This window comes from Cupressus sempervirens, chromosome 7 (genome assembly GCF_028749045.1).
Source record: "Cupressus sempervirens isolate cs-2001-9-10 chromosome 7, ASM2874904v1, whole genome shotgun sequence".
NCBI lineage: Eukaryota > Viridiplantae > Streptophyta > Pinopsida > Cupressales > Cupressaceae > Cupressus > Cupressus sempervirens.
In genome coordinates, this window is record NC_143124.1 from 792,163,832 (window position 1) to 792,185,312 (window position 21,481).

The 21,481-nt window shown below is 34.4% G+C and overlaps 2 pseudogenes; one reads left to right on the forward strand and one right to left on the reverse strand.

Annotated features, from left to right (window-relative positions):
* The window catches only part of LOC149549725 (L-type lectin-domain containing receptor kinase SIT2-like), a 100,814-nt pseudogene that overhangs the window by 68,933 nt on the left and 10,400 nt on the right, over positions 1-21,481 (reverse strand).
* LOC149549726 (L-type lectin-domain containing receptor kinase SIT2 pseudogene) lies at positions 10,285-12,321 on the forward strand (annotated as a pseudogene).

Consider the following 21,481-nt stretch of genomic DNA (forward strand, 5'->3'; position numbering starts at 1 on the left):
ATAGTTTTGTTTGTTTCTTGACATGCATAATCAAAGATTGAGCAAAATGGTTGTTGCCGTCTTCCAAAGTAAAGATATGACATCAATAGTTGGAGGTAGCCATTCATCATTTTGCATGAAATTCTCCTATTCATTATTTTTGAAAGACTTAGCAGACAAAGACAATGGTTTGTCTTTTCAATCTATGGGTTTCTCAAGTATGACTTAGTTCCAAATCTCTTGTGGTTTCAATGCTTCACCTTTATGCATTCGATGCAGATTTATGCATTTCTTTTGTTAAAAGAGGAAGTTTTCTCAGAATATCGCAGCTCTCTCCTTTTCTGTTCTTTAAAGAAATTAAGGATGAAAATATTATAACTGTTTGATTGGTTATTAATGGCATCATTCAATTTTACTTTCATGAACATTCCATTTGATTTGGAAGTTTGCAGATCTTACGACAATATTTTCTCTCTCTATATTCATGTGGGTCTTTGAAATAGTTGTTCAAAAGTCAGTTTGTTTTCGGTTAAAATGAAACCGTTTCTTTACCCAAATGGAGAAGTTTTTGAAAGCTTAAACAATTCAGTTCAGATCGGAAGACATGCTTCTTGATAGTTTGTTTTGCAAATAGTGTGGTATATTTTGTAACACAAGGATATTTGTTCAATTATGGAGACTATTCAGTTTGTAAGGAATTGATTCAAACTATTAATCCTACTCTCAGGGTTTATTGTATAAACAGTTTTTCAGTTTCTTGGTTGCACTGACATAAATTAGTTACAGTTATTGTAACTGATATGAAAGCAGTGAAAGAGATATTCTTACTGTATTCCTATATAAGGGAGTATGTTTATGCATCAAAATAGTGTGGAGTTACAGTAAATTAAAAGAGAATATCCATACTTTCTCATATACAGAACATGAAATTGTATTAAAAGAAAATTTATATGATTATATATATTTGCACATGAGTACAGATTTACAAAAGTACTTGTGTACATGTATATGTAATACTGGAAAAAAAATATTGTGAGGAAGAAAAGGGTTGCAGCCTTAAGCAATTGTTGCTGAGTTGTTACACAATAAAGATAACAGGTTCCATCGGAATGGTTTTTCATCCTATGAAGAAAACATAAGGTCTTGACGGTTTTCTATTCAACATAGAATCTTGTGTCTTTCTGTAAGTTGTTTAATTTGCATTGATATCTTGCACACTTATTTATGATCACTTTATATATTCAATTGGTTCAATGTTTAAATGTGAATGAGATAAATAAATCTGTTAAAACTTGTTAAGAAACATTTATTCAAATTCACTCCCCTCTCAAAATAGTTGCTACTTCAAACAAGTGGTATTAGAGCGTAAGGTTCCTTCTTAGGTTTGCCTATAGGGATTATCTAGGGACATTTGGAAGTACAATGGTATTAGAGTGTAGGGTTCCTTATTAGGTTTGCCTATAGGGATTATCTAGTGACATTTGTAAGTATAAATGACATAAGTTGAAGGTGCCTCTCATACTAAAGCTTCATTATTTCATGGCAGTGATTTTTTTTTTGGAAGGTCGTGATGGAGGCCTTCATACTTTCTTTAGATGTTAGAATGTGAGATGTAATCATTTCAAAATACAAGATTCCAAAAGTTATACCTCATTGATCTAGATAATAAGCTTGAATATGATTGGATAAAAAGGCTAGATATGCTCTTCTATTTGCTTTCACCAAAGATGTATTTGCTAATGCTAATGACATATGGGTTAAATTATAAACCATTTATCAATGTGATTAAAAGGTTAAAGAGTCAAAATTAATAACTTTAAAAACATAGTTTGACAATCTAAAGATGAATGAAGATGAAATTATAGCAGTGCATTTTTTGAGAGTTGATGAAGTAGTTAATGTAAGAAGAGGTTTAAGAGAACATATTGAAGAACGTGACATAGTTTCAAAAGTCATAAGCTCTATTCTACCTAAATTTGGAACAAAAATATCTACTTTCGAAGAGAAGAAAAACTTTTCTAAAAATACTTTACATCAACTATAAGGAATTTTAACTACACATGAAATGAGAATCAACAACAATGTTGGTTCCACATCAAAAGAAACAACCTTCAAGGCCAAAAAACAAGATGAAAATGACTTAGATATGAAAATGAAAAAGGGACACTTTTGCTGCAAAGTGTCCTTATGCTAATCAAGATGAAAATGCTAAAAAATCTGAAAAGTTTTTCAAAAAGAAACATTGGAATCAAAATAAAAGATTCAATAATTTTAAGAAAAAGGGTCTCTATTCAAAAGAAGACTCGAATGATGAATAAAATGTTTCAGAAGGGGAAGGAGAAGTGTTATTCATGGCTGAAATAGTAAATGTTCCAAAATCAAAATTTAGTAATTCAGAAGCTTCATCTGAATCTGGTTCCACATCAAAAGAAACAACCTTCAAGGCTAAAAAACAAGATGAAAGTGACTAAGATATAACAAATTCTCTTGAAGCATTACTAGTTAGAAAAACGAAAAAGAAATATCATGGAAAACCAAAATGTTTTAGTTGTGGACAATAAGGACAATTTGTGGAAGTCCTGGTGCTTCACCCTTGTGAGCATCACCTAGATCCAATGAGTGCTAAGTGATCCATTTATTCTCGTGAGAGATGGATTTGTGTTGAATCACTACTCATGAAATATGGGTCAATGAGTTTGACTCAAAATCACACAGTTAAATCCTGATAGCAATATCATAAGTGTCCCTATGTTGATCAATATGAAAATGATGAAATATTTGAAAAGTTTTTCAAAAAGAAACCCTAGAATCAAAATAAAAGATTCAAGAATTTTAAGAAAAAGGGTCTCTATTCAAAAGAAGACTCGAATGATAAATAAAAATGTTTCAGAAGAGGAAGGAGAAGTGTTATTCATGGCTGAAATAGTAAATGTTCCAAAATAAAAATTTAGTAATTCAGAAGTTTCATCTGAATCTGGTTCCACATTATAAAAAACAACCTTCAAGGCTGAAAAACAAGATGAAAGTGACTAAGATATAAAAAATTCTCTTGAAGCATTACTAGTTAGAAAAATGAAAAAGAAATATCATGGAAAACCAAAATGTTTTAGTTGTGGACAATAAGGACAATTTGTTGCAAAGTGTCCCTATGTTGATCAAGATGAAAACGATAAAATATCTAAAAAGTTTTTCAAAAAGAAACCCCAGAATCAAAATAAAAAATTCAAGAATTTTAAGAAAAGGGGTCTCTATTAAAAAGAAGAGTTGAATGATGAATAAAATGTTTCAGAAGAGGAAGGAGAAGTGTTATTCATGGCTGAAATAGTAAATGTTCCAAAATCAAAATCCTATAATTCAGAATCTTCATCCGTTTCAAATGAAGATGTTGATCTTGAAGAAGGTCTTCTACATTTTTTGCAAGAACTAAAGATATTAAAGAAATTAATCTCGCCATGAAAAGGAAAATAAAACTTTGCAAGCTAAATTAGAAAAAGTGAATCAACTAATTGAGAATAAAAAATTATTACTTGATGAAAAAGAAAAGAAGTTGATCTCATTACAAAAGTAGATTAATCAATCTTATTTAAATGACAAAAAAATTAGAAAAGGAAAGTCCTTCAACCAACATTCTTTCAAAGGTTACTATTGCAATTGTAATCTTTTTGATCATAAGGAATATCAATGCAAGTTGGGTATAAATAATTTAATGAAAATAATTAGATGTTTGAAGTGTCTTCATTATGGGCACTTTGCTAATTAGTATAAATTGAATTTGAAACCTTAAAAAGTATGGAAACCTATTGTCAAGAATATTGAAGAGTTTCTAATTGTTGAAACAACTACAATTACCCATAAACCTGCAACTTGAGTTTTGGATAACAGATGTTCACACTATATGATTGAATGTAAAAGAAAGTTTAAAACCCTAGAAAATTTTGATAGAGGATTTGTTCGATTTGGGGATAATTTAGGTGCCTACATCACAGGTCATGGTTCAATAATCCTTAGTAAAGACATGCTCATCCATGATGTGTATTATGTAGAAGGCCTAAAACATAACCTTTTAAGTGTAAGTCAAGTTTGTGATAGTGGATATTCAATTTCCTTCAATGCTAAAGGACATTCAATTAAAAATGAAAAGGATAAAGTCATTGCTAGTAATTTAAGGAAAGGAGGAAATCTTTATAATCTGTTTGATTCAACAGTCCTAAAGTCATCATTGATTAATATTTATTTTGTGGGTCAAATTGAAGAAAATTGGTTATGGCATAAAATATTGAGACATCTAAATTTTGATTTAATCTTGCTAGGATTACCAAGAACAAAAATATTAGAGGTTTAACTATAATAAGTAAACCAACTAATGTTTGTGAAGAGTGTATAACAAGAAAACAAACATGAATATCTTTCAAAACAAAAGAATACTTATCCAATAGACCATTAGAGCTTATGCATATTGATATGTGTGGTCCAGCCAAAACTCCATCCTTGAATGGTGAAAAATACTTCATGCTATTTTTAGATGATTACTCAAGAATGGTTTGGGTAGCTTTCTTGAAAGAGAAATTTGAAGCATTTGAATGCTTCAAAATATTCAAAAAAATGGGAGAGAGGGAAACTAATATAAAGTTAAAATATCTAAGATCAAATTGAGGTGGAGAGTTCACCTCTCAAGAATTTATTGAATATTGTCAGAAACATGGTATCAAAAGGCAATACTCAATTGCCCATACACCACAACAAAATGGTGTTGTGGATAAGAAAAACATAATTGTCAAAGAAATGGCTAGAACAAAGCTAAATGAAGCCAAAATACCAGATAAATTCTAGAAAGAAGTTGTTCATACAACTTTATATATTTTAAACAGGGTTCAAATTAAAATAATGACTGCTTATACTCCTTACAAATTATAAAATGGTAAAACAAAAAATGTCAAGAACTTCAAAGATTTTGGTTGTAAATGCTTTATCAGAAATGATAATGATTCTTTAGAGAGTTTCAATTCAAAATTTGATGAAGGTATCTTCTAAGGATATTCTACACATAGCAAAGCTTTCAAATGCTACAATATAAGGCAAAAAAAAAATTGAAGCTATAATTGTAGTATTTGATAAAATTTCTTTGTTGAATAATAGAAATATAAAAGATTTTGAAGATACTTTCTTTTGAAGAACAAAAACCATATTTGATGATAAAAAATTAGATAATGTTGAACCAAAAACACCTAATAGAAATGAACAGGAAGGTTGTTCAACTCTCAACATAACGAATATAGGAAGGGCCGATCCAAGCGTAGACGTGTTCAGTTTTTTGTATATTGATGTTGGAGGTTTCCTGTGGGAGGCCAATTGTGGATCCTTCTCTCGATGCTTCATAGGTAGTAATGGTGGAATGGGTGAGTAAGTTGCATACAAAATTTAGGCTTGAGGATGTAGCATATCCTAATCTAGTGGTGATTTTGTTGAAGACGAGATGAAGAAGATGCCAAAATTGGGACTGGTGTGTTGCAATCCTCTTCCTGAGGAGATAAATTATATTAGACAAGTGTTGCAGGTAATGGAAGGTGAAGTTTCTCTTTCCACTTTGTATCTTCATGAGATGAGTGGAGAGAGAAGTGGTTCATATCCAAGTGTAGGAGTATCTTATGCATTGACTTTCAAGTCTTATGAGGCACAATAATTCAAGAGTCTCAATAGGCTATGTTGAGGTTTCATGCCAACTCTTGATTTTGTGAGGGTTTTTATTACTTTCAATTGTACAAGACAAGTTTTGATTCTTAATTTGCTCTACCCTGTGTACATTGTTGTTTTATAGGCACCTAAACAATATGACCATCTGGTGATGAACATCTTTATTGTTAATGTAATTGGATATTTACATAAATTTTAGTTGTTGATTGTATTAATATTTCATGTATTAAACTCTTTAGTCTATTATAAGATTTGATAGTGGAGGGTAGTGGGTCATATGGTATAGATGAAGGTTGTTGTACGAGGTGAAAATTGAGTGTTGTACAATAACAATGATTGTTAGTCACATGGTGGGAGCGTGTCGATGGGAATGAGATGTTTGTATGGAAAAGAGAGGTAATGGTGTACGATGGTGGTGTGTTTCCAAGGATATGGAGAGAAAATAGTAATATTGCATAAATATCATGGATGTAAAATATCTAATATTGATTATTGAATTCACACACCCATAGATAATGGAATTCTAGATACAAATAATATTTGAAAAATAAATAATGAAAACACTTCGTGGTTACAAAAGCATCAAACAAGAACCGATCAAATATAGAGAAGTTGACAAATGATGATGATTAGGAAATCTGGCGCATAATAAAATATCTAACTGATACCTCCAATGACATAATAGGGTGGTTCTTTCACCTCTAAAACTACACACAAAGCCTTAAAAAATACAAAGAGAAATCAAATCTAATCCATGATCCATTACAATGCCCAGAATTCTCCTTACAAAGGCCTCCAAGAAGTATCTAGAAATCAACAAGGTTAGGTCAACAATTTCATTATTTTCTTTTCTTTTATAAATTGGGGCCCATATTTCTTAATTAATTAAAGGTCTTGATGCATCAACTTCTAAGAGTCATAACTTTTGACTCGAATATAGGTTTTGGTTGAAATTTTATAGGTAGTTGTGTGAGGAGGAGTTATTTGGATTGTTGATAACCTCAGCTTGATTGGTGGCCAATTTAAAAAAAAATTTGGGAGCCTAAAATATTATCTTGGCCTTTTGAAATTGGATTTTTTGTGTTTTTTTCCAGTTTTTTAAAAAAGTTATTTTTGTAATAAATCTGAAATCATATTCTTGATTTCATAGATTAGTTGGCAATTCATCTTGCCTTAGCTGGGGGCTTTTCTTAAGAAAAATTGACATTTGTATGATGGGTTTTGAAAATTACCAAAAATGAAAAAAAATATTTTTTTCCTAAAAATTTGCCAAATATGGTAATTTTCAAAATTGTAATAAGTAGTTGTTTTGTTTTATTGCAGAAGTAGAGTAGGAGTTGGAAAAGTTTAATGAAGAATCTAGCATTCTGAAACTTCTGTGTTGTGTAATTTTTTGAGTTATTGTTGTGAAGGGTTTGGGCTACATCATTTATTATTTTATTTAATTCTAGGGACCAATTAATCAATTAATTATTACACTAAAATTTGGGACATCAAAATCCTTTCCACCCAAAGATTGCTTTCCCTCAAGAAATCTGTGATTAAAGAAAAGACCATCAGCTCCAAGGTTCTGAATTGGCATCAACCTTTTGCTGCAATGCATTGTTATTAAACTTTTGCTGCACTACTGTGATATAATCATCCTCAAGTTTAGAGTCACTGGGATCCAAAAGATTACAATCATAAAATACATCAATGACATAAGGATTAACAACCTCCTCTAGAATCTCGTAGCATAGAAAACCCTATTTATCTAGCCAGGAAGTCTCTCGCATTCAAAGATTCTAGTTATTGTTGTTAAAGGATAGACTCTAGAATGAATTGATGGTAGAAATTATTCCTACACATTAGTTTTGGTAACATCTACACTTTTAGGTTTGTAATTCTCTTGAAGATTTGTAGCCTTTCTCTCCTTCCACACACTTGATGTATTATGCGGATCCACTTTGACATTGGCATGGTTGTCATCCTATTTTAGATCTACTATTTTATCTTGTTCCATGATCTCAACTATTTATCCATCATCAACCTTATTGGTCTTGTTCCATATCCTCTAATGTCTACATGACTCCATCATGTAGCCCCTTATCAATCTCTCACTTTCAAACCATTATGGAAGAGTTTATTTTGCTAAGATGACAGATACTTCATTAGCAATTGTATATAATCCTTTAGAGATATGTCCTCCTATCCATCAATCACCCAATCTTGCTTGATTTGCTTATGAGACTCAGCCAAGGTGGGTGTTTGCAATTCCTGACAATGTGTCCTAGGAGTGAAAGTCGTCATCAATTGCCTTGTGCCTGCTAAGAATTTGAGTGTTTCTTTCGCCTCCCCATGGAGCCTTTCTTGACTTCATATATCTCTTAGTGCATCAACCAAACCATCACTCAGTGTCATGATTCAATCTCAATACCTAGTAGGCTAGTAAGATTACCAGCTCTAATGCCACTATAATATCCTAAATCTGCTCAGAGTTAGAACCAAATGTGGTGGTGGTGTTGTCCATATGATGGAGTTGGTACAAAGGGAGGTGTACATAGTGGAAATGTAAAATGACAATTTGCACACTAGATGGGAAATAGGCTGTACAATAGGGGATTTGATCAATATATGATGATTGTGTTTGACCATATAGTAGCAAGTGGTGACCGTACGGAATGGGCGGTGAGTAGAGGGTCATATGATGGGAAAGCAATGTGTAGATGGTGGAGGGTAGTGGGTTGTATGATATCATTGGAGGTTATCATACGAGGTGAGGAGGGAGTGTCATACGGTAATAGTGATTGTTAGAAGTACGGTGGGAGTGTTTTGATGGGAGTGAGATGTATGTATAGAGGAGAGACATGAGGGTGTACGATGGTGGTGTGTTGCCAAGAGTATGGAGAGAAAACAATAATATTACGTATATACCATATAGATGTGAAATACCTAATATTGATTAATGAATTTGCACACCCATAGACAATGGAATTCCAAATACAAATAATATTTGTAGATCTAATAATAACAACACTTCATGGTACAAAAGCATTATACAAGTTTCAAGAAAATATAGAATAGTCCCCAAACAATTATGATTAGCAAATTTGGTGCACAATGAGATAACCGAGTGATATCTCCAACAAAAGAACATGGTGGCATTGCACTACCAAAACTATGATCATAGAATAAGGAGGGTCTTTCACATTTGAAATCACATAGGAAGCCTTAAAAAATACAATCAAATCTATTACATGATCCATTATAATACCCATACTTTCACTGATAAAGGCCTCCAAGAAGTGTCTAGAAATTTGCAAGTATAGACCCACAATTGCATTATTTTCTTTTCTTTATCAAATCAAGCCCAACCATTATTGATTAATTAAAGGTCCTTTATTATTTAATTCAATTCCAGGACATTTTGCTTGATCTCTCGCCTCTCTCTCTCGCTCTCACACGCACGCACGTGCACACACATTCACTCACTAAATGCTAATTTCTTTCTCTTACTAACTCCTAAATTCTCTCATTCTCTCACTAACTCCTAATGTCTCTCTATCTAACTCACAATCTTTAACCTCCTTCTCTAAGTAACCCCTACCACCTCACCTTGACTAACCACTACTCTCTCTCCCTCTCTCTCTCTCTCTCTCTCTCACACACACACACACACACACACACACACACACACTCAAACTCCTTATATCTCTCTTATTAACTCCTAACCACTCTTATTCTCTCACTAACTTTCTGACCTCTCTCATTCTCTCACTAACTTATAATCCTTAACCTCTATCTCTCTAACTAGCCCCTATCCCCTGTCTGATTAACCTCTCTCTCTCTCTCTCTCTCTCTCACACACACACACACACACACACACACACACTCTATCTAACTCTCAATACTTAACCTCTATCTCTTTAACTAACTCCTATCCCCCTCTTCGACTAACCCACAAACTCTCTCTCTCCCTCTCTCACACACACAAACCCTGAACCCTTATATATCTATCTCTATCTAAATACTAACCCCCTCTCTCTTACCCCCATCTCTCAATGACCCCTAATCCCTATAAATCAAGCTATATCTAATTCCTCGTACACCTCTCCCTCTCTCTCTCACCCTATAGATCGAGTTATATCTAAATTACAAATCACTAAAAATTTCCTAAAGTTTTTTAAAAGATCTTAAAATGTCCAAAGAATCTACGAGCAGCCTCGTTTTTCTCATTTGCACGACTTTGACTTTACACACTTTTTTCCCTCATTTCCATGTGTTTTTGACCGCACTCTTGTGTGAGCATAAAAGTCTATAAAATAATGTAGAAAAGCTCGAATCTTTCCTTCCCATGTGTGGGAAACATTTGCCCTTTCTCAATGATTTTGACGACTGACCTTTAGCGAACGAAGTGGGATGACTCGTACAGAGAACCTTGTCGGTGGTGGGATTCGAAACTCCCTGGAGCTAGTCATGTTTCAGTTACAGTGCCCGCTATTTTCGGTAGAGAGACTACATATATGTGGAGTACAAGATTATCATTCATTTTTTGTCACTCATTATAAAGTGTTTCAATACTCAAACCAGGAAAACAATCCTTCTATAGTCGCTAGGAAATTGAAACTGAAAGTCATGTTAATATGTATCCTAGTTTTTCTCTCGCTCAACGTCTGCCTTCCGGCGCATGCCTCCACCCTTTATCAGCTCGACTATTCTTCAATCCGATCGGGCGCCATCTGCCTCACCAATCAATCAGAACACAAGTCTGGCAGAGTTTTATATCCTCACCCCGTTCGGATGAAAGATCCCAACTCCACCAATACGAGCTCATCCTTCAGCACCACATTCGTTTTCGCCATGCTTCCATCTTACTCGGATCCTCAAAGCAGCGGGCACGGGATGGCCTTTGTAATCTCACTCTCCAAATCTCCAGTGAAAGATTCTTCATCTCACTTCTACCGATCATTTCTTTGCCGTCGAGTTCGACACAATCCTCAACGAGGACTGCCTAGACATCAACGACAATCATGTCGGCGTTGATCTCAACGACATCAAGTCTGTAAAGTCCGAACCTGCAGGGTACTGGATTGGCAAACAGTTGCATCAGATAGATCTCAACAGTGGACACAACATTCAGGCTTGGATCGATTACGATCATAGCCAACAGCAATTGAATGTTACAATTGTAGAAGCCGGTTCATTTCGACCGAAGAAGCCTCTTTTATCTCTCCAAAACATGAATCTTTCCGACATCTTGGAAGAAGAAATGTATGTGGGTTTCTCTGCATCGACAGGAACAGTCGTTGAAGACCACTGTGTGCTCAGCTGGAGCTTCAGCACAAATGGTTCGGCACCGGAGCTGGACACATCTCATCTTCCTTCCCTCATTAAGCGCAATGATTCCAACTCTCGATTCATTGCGGAAATTACTACAGCTGCAGTACTCGTCTTGTTGTTGCTTTTAATTGCTGCAGGGGTTTTCTGGTGGAAGAGAAATAAGTACAGAGACATTATTGAAGAATGGGAGAAGGAGTATTGGCCTCACAGATTTGACTACAGAGACTTATATATTGCAACCAGAGGATTCCGAGACGAACAAGTTTTGGGCTCTGGAGGATTCGGTCAGGTGTACAAAGGAGATCTCCCTACCAACGGCCTCGAAGTTGCTGTGAAGTCCATCTTCAAAGAAACCAACGAAGCCCTGAAGGAATTCATTGCAGGGATTTCAAGTCTCGGGCGTTTACAGCACCGGAATCTTGTCCAAATCAGCGGGTATTGCAGGAGCGGAGTAAAGCTATTCATAGTGTATGACTACATGCATAATGGAAGCCTGGACAAGATGATATTTGGGAAGAAGATGAGCGTTTTGAAATGGGCTCAAAGGTACAGAATTCTGAGAGACGTGGGCGCAGGATTGCTGTATCTTCATGAAGAGTGGGAACAGGTGGTGGTGCACAGAGACATAAAATCAAGTAATGTTTTGTTAGATGCTGAACTTAATGGGAAATTGGGGGACTTTGGGCTTGCTCGACTTTACGAGCACACGGGAGACCCGCAAACAACTCGTGTGCTGGGTACGCTTGGGTACATTGCACCTGAGCTGTTTCACACAGGAAAGGCCGCTCCGAGCGCAGATGTGTTCAGTTATGGTATCTTAGTGTTGGAAGTTGCGTGTGGGAGAAGGCCTGCGGATCCCTCTCTGGATGCTTCGCAGATGATAATGGTGGATTGGGTTAGAGAGATGCATGCAGAAGGCAGACTCACAGATGTAGCGCATCCCAATCTTGGTGGTGATTATGCGGAAGATGAGATGGAGAAGGTACTGAATTCGGGACTGCTGTGCTGCAATCCCAAGCCGGAGGCGAGACCTGCAATGAGATAAATATTGCGAATAATTGAAGGGGAAACCTGTATTCCCACTTTAGAGACATATGAGAGGAGCGCAGGAAACGCAAGTTCAACTCCAGACACGGTAGAATCTTTTGCCTCTACTTCCAACTCTCTAGAGGGACGATAGTCTAGTCTTCTTTGTGCGAATTTGTTCACCGTTAGATCCCACATAGTACCAACTACTACTGTTTATTAGTTCGGAAAACTTATGCATTCGGATAGGTGCATTTATCTCAAAATTTAAAACGAATCAAAATTAAAAATTAATCCATTTCTAAAGTGTGTTACATTAGTTTGTTCTTTTTATATATTTTTAAAATTAGAATAAAGCTATTTGTTAGAGCTTTTATTGGCCCCTGTCCAAAAAGGCAAGGTGAAAAATAGATTTCTGAAATAGAAATTAGAAAGAAATTTACAGCCTTTGCATCAATGAAGATTTAATAGATAACCTGTCCTTTTATTTGAATCATCGTTCAATAAGCTATCCACCGCCACATCTCCATCTTCTTTCTACCACCACATCTTCGTGTAGGAATTCGATCTCGTTGGAATTAGCGATCTCATTTCTTCTCTTCAAGGTCATATCCACCGCCACCTCTTCATCTTCAAATTCGTGATCATATCGACTACCACATCTCCATCTTGATATTCTTGTTTTGGGGTTATGATAATGTTTGAAATTATGTTGATCACCTAAATTAGAACATTTTGAATCCAATAGAACAGATTTGGAAGATTTTTTGCCGTAGAGACGGATTAAGGGTTTGGAAGCAGAGAATATAGAGATGAAGGAGCAATAAGCAGTGAGGTGGGTGTTTGCAATTCCTGATGATTTATGGGCTTTAGTGGGAGAGTGACTCAACATAAAGAGGTTGAGAAAGAATTGAGTTCGAGAAGAACGTCTTTGAGTTGTTTAGCACTCGATGGTGAAGGAGATGGGAAAGTGGTCTGACAATGTCACATCAATCAAGGGAATGAAAGGTAGCTCCCTAGAATCTGAGAAGGAAAAAAGGATTGAGCAAAGATCATAGCATGATCAAGCCTTTTTAAAACCTTGTTAGTACCAGCTCAAAAATTAGACCAGGTATGCCAAACACTATTGGTATGACAACAAGTAATATTGGGGTCATAAAAACCCAATTTATTTTGCATGTAGTACCATGCCTCCCTCTCTCCATTTGTCTAGTGAAAAGGGAGAGTGCAAACTTTATCAAAGGCCACTTAAACCATATTAAAATTGCCACATAAAACCCAAGTGGCAAGTGGCAATGAGTTAGCAAGCCAATGCCAAAGATAAGATCTTTCAACTGCATCATTGGGAGCATAAACATTAGCAATTCCAAAGGAATGATTATGGAGAGATAGAAGAATCCATACCACTCATTGCATGGGGTCAAACCCATGGGCAATGACAAAAGAATGTAAGTGAGGAGAGATGAACGTAGCCACTCAACCTCGACCAGCTTCATGCTAAGAAGAGAAGACTGAGGCCTCAAGCCAAATGGAACAACAAGAAGCATGAAGTAAAAAACCATAGATTTTAATCTCTTGCAAGCATAGAACATCCAAGGTGCCTAAATGACATCTTACATCATGAACATAATATTTCACTTGGAGGTTAGTTAAACCTCAAACATTCCAGGAGAGGAAATTCATGAAAACTCCTGCATATCATGTTCATCCCCAAGAGAGGAGAAACTATTATGCAAAAACTCTAAAGTATTGGTGTCAGAAAGAGTGAAGAAAACAAGTCTTCTCTTTTCTGGCATGCCTTCCATCGTCTCAATGTGCCCATTAGGTTGCAAGAGAGACGAGAAGTCTACAAAGCGATACTAAAGCGAATTGTGGAGTATGGAGCCATTGGGATCATAAGGCACCTATTGAAACCTCTTTCATCAGTTGGATAGGGTTTGAAACCTCTTCCCCCTACTAGGCAGGGTTTGAAACTTTTGAAACAACCTGTGAAGGTTCCTGGACTTCTTGCCATGGCTGAGAGGCCATGGTGGAGGGATACCTTAGAGCTGATGCAGAGTTGCCTTTGTAGACCACCATGGTCCATTCCTCCCTTTTTGTAGACTCTTCCTACCAAGACAAAGTTTCCTTGGGAGATGCTCTTGGTTGAGAAACTACAAGAGGGTAGTCTTTAACCTTGTGATTTGTTGATTTTCATCTATACCAAGTGTTGGGTAGATTCAGATACAACACCTTCTATGTGAAGGTGTGGTTTCCTATATGGATATCAATAGATTCTTTGAGGTCATGGGAAAGGTCAACCTCAATGTAAATTTGTTTTTAAAGGTGAGCATTGAAGAAACGCTTAGATTCTTGATACAACACCTTGCAAGAGACTATTTAATGTTTAGCATGGATGGCTAGCAAGGCAATGGAAGACCAAGGAATACCCAAACTGGGACTCAAAGCTTTTTCTTGTCTGAGAGTGTAAAGTCTCGAGACCATCATTGAAAGACCAAAAGAGAAGACCTAATAGGCTAGGGACTATGGCCAAGAATAGCCTCAACATGAGAAGGGTTGGAAAACCTAAATAAATAAGAAACCTTTGGTGAGCTTTTGGACGCCTTCAAGGCAGACACCATGAGGATTCTAGGCTTTGGCCACCCAATCTCTAAGCATGCTTTCAGGTGGGGGGGGGGGGGTCTTCCCAAAAAATACCCTATAAGAGTATGTTTCTCTAGCTAGTGACAAGAATTTTCAAAATTGAGAATTAAGCACAACATTAGGGAGCGATGTACCTCATGAAATACTTTTGGCACAAGCTTGCATGGCCTCTTGGATAGGGGGGCACCATTAGATTCTATAGCAACAACTTCAACACTAGATACAACTTAGTTGAAGTTGGCTAGAGCCATGGTATTAATAACCCTAAAAAATCCCGCAATAAATGTGGTATGGCATACTGGAACACACTATGGTTTAGATACTAAAGAAAATAGTAGGTTAGTAGAGTTCCCAACTCTCATGCATTCTCCACATTCATGGAGGGAATCCCTTCGGTATCTACTTTCTAAATTTGAAATATATTACTAATTTATAATTTTTAAAATCAAACCTAGCTATGTATTTAGAAACATCACATTTTTGTAAATATTACTAGTTATTTGTTATATTATACTAATAAAATACTTCAATTTAATAATTTTTAAATTATTCATAAATTAGTGAAAAATTGACAACTAATATTAATCTCAAAATGTAAAATGAAAGGCAATAAAATGACTAAACCATCATTAAAAAAATCATATGACAAAAGGGGTGACAGTCAAATTCCATGCATGGAAGAACCAAGATGTTGAAAGAATAGAAAAAGCACAATTAAAACATGTAGTCCAAGAGGGAATTTGATGGTCATATTAGTCATTTTTAGTATTTTCGAATCATATATGACAAGGTAAAAATTTGTTAGACCGTACAAAATAACATGCTAAATGTTTAGAAAGCTACAAATATGACATTTAAAATAATTAATAAACTGTCAAAGTTTATTATAGACAATATAACATTTCTATGTATGATATACTTATGATAAATATATGTTATTTAATTGTGTGTGTGTGTGTGTGTTATTTATTTTATTATTATTATACCATTATATTTATGTCAATCTACAATATTTTAAAAAAAAATCATTTGAAATCATAAAATTAGAAACTTGCTTGATTAATTTGATGTTTTTATATATATTACCAATTTATAATTATTTGTATCACTAATACTATATCATTATTAATTTAGAATCTGTTTAAATAACAAAAATGAATTTAGAAATGTATAAATATTTTTGTATCTATTTTTTATTTGATTTTTATCACATAATATTTAACTATATATTATTATTATTTATTTAAATCTTTCAAATAAAATATATAAACTTACAATTGTTTTAAGTAATTTGGAATTTTTACAAATATTACTAATCTAGCTGTAATTTATTTAAGATATTTAATAATTAATATTTTTATATATACTAATAGAATATTTAAATTTATATAGAATATTTGTATACTAAAAAATAACAATCAGTGTTTTTCAAAAACATAAAGTGAAAGGCATTAAAATGGTCATATCGTCAAAAAATAAATCATTTGGCAGGTAGAGGTGACCTTCAAATTGCAGACCTGAATAGAGGTATGAATGTAAACAAGAGAGTTGATTTTTTTTGAAACTTTTATCAATGTATAATAACTCATTTGCTCGTTTTTCTCATTTCCATCGCTTTTTGACTTCTCACAAAAGCCTTTTCTTCCATCATTTCTATGTCTTCTGCATTGTTGTTTGACATAAAAATATAATAAAAGCTGGAACTTTTCCTTGTCTTTCATGGGGAACATTCACCCTTTCTGAATGATTTTGATGATTGACTGATATAAGTTCCACTTTAGAAACATATGAGAGGAGTGGAGGAAATACAAGTTCAACTTCAGAAATTGGAGAATCTTTGGCCTCTACATCCAACCCTCTGGAGGGATGGTAGTGGGGAATCCCAACAAAATCAATAGTTGTTTAGCAGATGGATTTTTTCAAAAATCTAAATTGAAACCTCTCAAAAGGGGATGGGTACTTCTTTTGTGTGGAATTGTTAACCCAAGGATCTTGTATTAGCAAATGTACATTTGTCCCTATTTTTAAAATTGTGTGGAATGTTTAATTATAGATATGCAAGAAAAAGTAATGGGTTAAAAGAGTCGATGTATTTTCCCTTGGTTTTCAGAATGATATAATACTTATAAATCTCTCAAAAGCAAAAAATTTAGAGACCTAATTCAATTTTTTTACAGAACAAAAATAAAACTCTTTTGTTCAATTAAGGAGATGATTTTCAAAATTAGCATGTAATATTGAGCTATATATATATATATATATATAGTTCTATGATTTCAAACTGATGTTAGTTAGTAGCAGTAAACTTGAGCTTCTCATTGCATAGGATAGGGGTTGAAGTGGTTTAAAACAAACAAACAAAATTGTATTTGATGGTAGCTGTAATAAAACAAAGATTTGATGGCAATAAAAAGTGTGTGCCCTACAATCTATTAAAAATAGAGCATCCCCTATTTTGAAAGAGAGAGGTAAGGGTGTTCAATTGTGGTGTGTTTCCAGGGGAGAGAAAACAATAATATTGCATATACACCATATAGATCATGTAAAATGCCTTATATTGATTAATGAATTCAAACATCCATAGATCAAATACAAATAATATTCACATATTCAATAATGATAACATTTCATGGTTACAAAAGCATCAGATAATATTTGATCAAATATAGATTAGTTGCCAAATGATGATGATTAGAAAATTTGGTGCATAGTGAAATATTCAAGCGATACCTCCAATGACATAAAAGGGTGGTGTTGCACCATCGAAACTACAATCATAGAATAGGGTGGTTCCTTTATTTCTGAAACTACACTTGAAGCCTCTAAAAATACAAAGAGAAATCAATTCTAATCCATGATCCATTGTGATGCCCATAATTCTCCTTGCAGAAGTCTCCAAAAAAGTATCTAGAAATCTACAAGGTTAGGTCAACAATTCAATTATTTTATATTATTTATTAAATTGGGGCCCACATTTATTTATTAATTAAAGGTCCTTTATTATTTTATTTTATTTCTAGGACCAATTAATTAATTAATTGTTACACTAAAATTGGGTACATTAAAATCCTTGCCGCCCAAAGATTTCTTGCCCTCAAGCAATCCATAATTAAAGAAAAGGCCATTAGCTCCAGGGTCCCAGACCAAGAACACTAATGGAATGAGTGAATTGACATCAATCTTCTATTGCAATGTATTGTCATTAAACTTCCACTGTACCACTTTGAAATAATCATCCTCAATTTTGGAGTCACTAGAATCCCAAAGATTCCACTCAAAAATATATCAAAGACATTAGGATTATCGATCTCTTCAAGAACCTCGTAGCATATGCAACCCTATTTATCTCGCTAGGAAGTTTGTCACATGTAAAGATTGTGGTTATTATTATTGGAGGATAGACCCTAGAATGAATGGATGGTAGAGATTATTCTTGCATATTAGTGTTGGTAACACCTACACTTTTAGGTTTGTGATTCCCTTGATGGAACCCTAGATTGTTAACCATATTCTCTAGAAGATTTGTAGCCTTGTTCTCCTTTTGCACACTAGAAGTATTATGCAAATCCACTCTAAAATTGGCTCAGTTGTCCTCCTATTTTAGATCTACTATTTTGTCTTGTTCCATGGTCTCAACTGTTTCTCCATCATCAACCTTATTTAAATCATCCATGATTTCTTCAATATTCTAATAATCCTAAGACCTTTTTTGTTCTCCATCTAAATGAGAAATTATTTTGCTTATCCATATCCTCTAATGTCTATATGACTTCATCCTGTAGCTACTTATCAATCTCTCACTTCAGACCATTGCTAAAGAGTTTATTGTGCTAAGATGATGTATACTTCATTCATAACTCTATATAATCCTTCAGAGATACGTCCTTCTCCCATATGCCAATCACCCAATCTTTCTTCATTTTCTTCGAAGACTCAGCCAAGGTGGGTGTTTGCAATTCCCAATATTGTGCCCGAGGAGTGAAAGTCATCATCAATTACCCAATTGTTCCTGCCAAGAGTTTGAATGTTTCTTTCACCTCCTCTTGGAGCCTTTCTTGACTTCATACCTCTCTTAGTGCATCAACCAAACCATCACTTCGCGTCATCATTTAAAGTCAATACCCAATAGGCTGGCAAGATCGCAAACTCTAATACCATTGTAGTTTCAAAATCTACTTAGAGTCAGAACTAAATGTGGTGGTCATGTTGTCCATATGATGGAGCCGGTATAGAGGGAGGTGTACATAGTGGAAATGGAAAATGACAACTTGCATGGTAGATGGGAAATAGGTTGTACGATAGGGGATTTGATCAACATACAATGATTGTGTTTGACCATATAGTAGCAAGGGGTGATTGTATGAAATGGGTGGTGACTGGAGGGTCATACAATGGGAAAGTAATGTGCATATGGTGGAGGGTGGTCAGTTGTATGATATGGATGGAGATTTTCATATGAGGTGAGGAGGCAATGTCATATAATAACAATGATCATTAGCCATATGGTGGGAGTGTGTCGATGGGAGTGATTACAAAGGAGAGATGGGAGGGTGTATGATGGTCATGTGTTGTGGAGAGTATGGAGAGCAAACAATGATTTAACATATATACATATAGATGTAAAATCCCTAATATTGATTAATGAGTTTCCACACCCATGGGCAATGGAATTCCAAATAAAAATAATATTTGTAGATCCAATAATGACAACACTTTATGGTTACAAAAGCATCAAACAAGTTTCAAGAAAATACAGAGTAGTCACCAAATAACGATGATTAGAAAATTTGGTGCATAGTGAGATATCCAAGTGATACCTCCAACAGAAGAATAGAGTGACATTGCACCACCAAAAATATGATCATAGAATAGGGAGGTTCTGTCACCTTTGAAACAACATAGGAAGCCTCAAAAAATACAAAGAGAAATCAAATCTAGTCCATGATCCATTACAATGCCCATACTTCACCATATAAAGGCCTCCAAGAAGTATCTAGAAATTTACAAGTATAGGTTGACAATTTCATAATTTTCTTTTCATTATTAAATCGAACCCAACCTTTAGTAATTAATTAAAGGTCCTTTATTATTTAATTCAATTCCATGAACATTCCCCTCATTCTCTTTCCCCCCCGCCCTCTCTCTCTCTCTCTCTCTCTCTCTCACACACACACACACACACACACACATTCACTCACTAAATCTCAAGCTCTTTCTCTAACTCCCAACCTCTCTCATTCTCTCACTAACTCTTGGTGTCTCTCTATCTAACTCGTAATCTTTAACTTCTCTCTCTCTGAGTAATCTCTACAGTCACCTCACTTTGACTAACTGCCCCCCCCCCCTCTCTCTCACACACACAAAAAATGTAGTATTTATAAGGAATGGAATAAAAAAAGTACACCAATGGTGAGTTGGACTTGCTACTGACATGGTTGCATTTCAAATGTTTCACAAGAATAGAAATTTTGTTTCCTATGAATCCTTATAGTAGAGAGAAACCTCTTAGAAAGAAATATAAATGAACTTATAATTAGGGACAAAGGGAAACTAAAATATTTCAGTTAGAAACAATTATTAAAAAGGATGAGGAAAATAAACGTATTAATTCTTATTGATTGTAGACCAAAAACACATTATAATTTCATTAAAAATTGTTGATCATAGAGTTCAAAAAGTTGGTTGTTCTATAGAGTCGACAATTGTGAGAGTATACAACCAATGTAGTAAATGAGATTTTGTATCTTTCAAATGACAATGGTCACACCATTTGCATCTTAGATTGGAGTAAGTAAATTCCTAAGAAAAATTGTACTATCAAAAGCCCATATAGGTGTTAGGATTATTTAGACAAAAAAATAGTTACATCCAAATATAATCAATATCACAAAGTAGTAAAACACACATTAATGGAATAAAAGACATAAAGATTTAACATGGTTCATCCAATCCTATGTTACATCCATCAATCAAAGAGTCCAATATTATTATCTAGTAACTTCAACTTGTTACAATCTTTGATCTCCCTTGCAACTCAATACCATTGTAAGAAGTTATATAATCTCTTAAAAAAAACCTAACTCTAAGCCAATATTACATGATTTATGTAGGCTTAACAAGTTAACCCTAAAAAAAAATTGACGAGTCAACTTTACAAAATTTTTGATGAACCAACCATGAAAATTCTTGACGAGTCAACTCAAAAATGTTGATGAGTCAACTCAAAAAAGCTTCATGAGTTAATCATTTTTTTGAGTTGTTTTTGTGAACCCTATGTCTTATAGAAAGCATACAAAAATAGGAAAATAGGATTTTCTTGTATAGAGATTTTTTACTACTTCCCTTCACAAAGCATAACCAACTATGTGTATCACACAAGCACTTCTCACTAATAATGAATTAAATGCTTTTCATATGTCATAGAAATCGATTTAAAATACAATTTCAAATAGAAAAATATTAAAATAACTTTACAATGTTCTCTTACTTTTGAATTTTTTTAAGTTATCAAAAAAATTATCTACTACACCCTAAGGTGTGATTACTAGTTTGTTAAAACATCTTAAAATGTCCAAAGAATCTATGAGTTGCTCATTTTTCTCATTTCCACAATGACTCTTTAGCTTCATGCAATAGCCCTTTTTGCCCCTCATTTCCATGTCTTTTTGACCACACTCTTGTGTGAGCTAAAACTAGCTTCTATATATATATATAAAATAAGCCGAGAGACATCCTTTTGAGGTGCCTATTGCACCAAGTCAAATTAGGAAAATAGGCACCTTGAGAAGGATATCTCTTGGCTTATTATATATATAATATATAT